This window comes from Babylonia areolata, chromosome 1 (assembly GCF_041734735.1).
Source record: "Babylonia areolata isolate BAREFJ2019XMU chromosome 1, ASM4173473v1, whole genome shotgun sequence".
In the NCBI taxonomy this organism is placed as follows: Eukaryota; Metazoa; Mollusca; class Gastropoda; order Neogastropoda; family Buccinidae; genus Babylonia; species Babylonia areolata.
The window spans coordinates 20,949,005-20,951,504 of NC_134876.1; the positions used below are offsets into that span (position 1 = coordinate 20,949,005).

At 41.2% G+C, this 2,500-nt stretch overlaps 1 protein-coding gene across 3 annotated transcripts in view; it reads right to left on the bottom strand.

Annotated features, from left to right (window-relative positions):
- LOC143280669 (thiosulfate transporter TsuA-like) overlaps positions 1–2,500 on the bottom strand; it is a 31,455-nt gene that overhangs the window by 19,931 nt on the left and 9,024 nt on the right. The gene's annotated exons all lie outside the window — the stretch shown is intronic.

Sequence of the window (2,500 nt, forward strand, 5' to 3'; positions counted from 1 at the left end):
GAGACTTTCGCAAATAAGTCCACATATCCTGTCACACACACACATCTCTCTCTCTCTCTCTCTCTCTCTCTCTCTCTCTCTGGGTGTGGATGTGTGTTGGTGTGTGTGTGTGTGTGTGTGTGTGTGTGTGTGTGTGTGTGTGTATGCTTATGATACTGTGCGGAAAAAAATGTATATTATTTAAAACAGATATGGCTAAAAGTCATGATGCTGCTACTGTTGTATCGTCTGGAAGTGAACATATGATCAGATCGATCGCTAAATTCATTGCAGATGCACAAACAATAAGACAAAGACACACAAGTCAGAATTGTGTTGACAGATTAGAAGGCACTTAGTAATAGCACCAAGTAGCTATATTATTTGAACAAGTCAGAAAAACTATAATATTATATACTTGAGTGGATGGTCGAGTCAGTCTGCATTCATTTTGTTGTGATTATTATTGTCATTCTCTGTCTCTCTGTCTCTCTGTCTCTCTCTCTCTCTCTCTCGTTCTATTTTCTTTGAGGAATTTTTGTCAGGATGTAGCATAAGTGTTTCCAACCATTGCCTATTTTCATGCTTTAAAATTGATTGAATGGCTGAACGAATAACTATAGTTTTGTTATGTGTTATTTGTTGACGCTAAAATGTATGGACTTGAGTTTTTGCCCCCTTGTCAAAAGACCTTTCTTGGCAATGACAATAGATAAGTCCAGTGCCCAGTCTCTCTCTCTCTCTCTCTCTCTCTCTCTCGGTGTGCGTTGTGCGTGTTTGTTTCTTTCATTTTGTTCATTTGCATTTTACAAACACCATGCTTTGCCTGTATGCCATGTGTGCGTGCGTGCGTGTGTGGTGTGTGTGTGTGTGTGTGTGTGTGTGTGTGTGTGTGTGTGTTGTTGTTGTTGTTGTTTTAATATTTTCTTCTCTGTTATGTATCTCTACTAACACCATGCTTTCACTTTTTTTTAGTATTGTGTAGTGTAGACCCTATTCAGGGCGGGGACTGATGTAAAAAAACAAAACAAAACAAGAGAGGCAAGGCCTTCAAGACTCACTTGTGGAAAATTAAGTCCCCTAGCATTAATTACAGAGTAATTTCCCTTTTTTTACTATCTGCACCAAAACGTTTGCAAAATAAATAAAACTTCCATGCTTAGCAAAAGAAGTTCCTGTTTGAAAAAAAAATGATAATAATGACTGCTCTTATTGTTGTGTCAGAATATCAGATCAAAGTGCCAAGTTTAGAGAATACAAAAAATATAAATATAACAGTAAATGCAGTTTGCATATAATTAGGCTTTTTTTTTCTTTTTTCTTTTTTTTGTGCCCATCCCAGAGGTGCAATATTGTTTTAAACAAGATGACTGGAAAGAACTGAATTTTTCCTATTTTTATGCCTAATTTGGTGTCAACTGACAAAGTATTTGCAGAGAAAATGTCAATGTTAAAGTTTACCACGGACACACACACACACACACACACACACACACACAACCGAACACCGGGTTAAAACATAGACTCACTTTGTTTACACAAGTGAGTCAAAAAGCACACCAGTGCTTATCTATTATCCTCGAAATAAAGAATTTGTCTTGTCTTGTCTTGCCTCCCTCTTTGTCTCTCTCTCTCTCTCTCTCATATTGTACTGTTGGTATTCATATGAATCACTCAATTAATATCTGGATGAGGGTGATCACGATGTTGCTATGGAGATCCATCAGTAATGAAGATTTGACAGGACAGTGACAGGGCACTTCCTTTCCTCAATGGTTAATACGTCGTGACATCAGCCAGGGCCTGAGAACTTTTGACACCTGGTAGACACCTGCAGTGTTGACCAGGAATGTTGAGCAGCACTGTCAAAAACCCCATCCGTGAAGTCAGTGATTTGATTTTTGCTTTGATTTGATATGGATACTCATTTACCGCCAATCCTCGGTCGGAGACCAAGCTCTTGGCGCTTTACAAACTCGGGGTCATTTGCACAACAGGCTGTCTACCTGAGCAGAGCCGACTGACAGCTGCCACTGGGCGCTCATCATTCGTCTTCTGTGTCACTCCATCAGATTTCAGGCATGCACGCACACATACACACTAAGACAGACACGTAACATTTCACGTGTATGACCGTTATGTGGATGACACTCGACTGTGATTGTCCGGGTCTCAGTCTTTCCATTTGAGCCTACACGACACACTCAGACCATTAGCGGGAGCTGGCCACGGGTCGATGAATCCAACAGTAGGCCTAATCATTCATGCCTCTTGTGGAAGTAGAACCTAAGGTCTCCCTTGTCGTCAGTCCACGCTAACCACCTCGGCATGTGGCACAGCTGTGTTGAGATTCGATTCCAACAAGGAGTCAAAGTGTGCGGACTGATCCATATGTGCTACACCACATCTGCTTCACAAAACGGGGTGTGGCAAAAAGAAGAAGGCGGCGAAGAAGAAGAAGAAGAAGAAAAGCAGACGCCTGACCCACGCATAAACTCAACGCACTGGTCAGGTCTGCGAG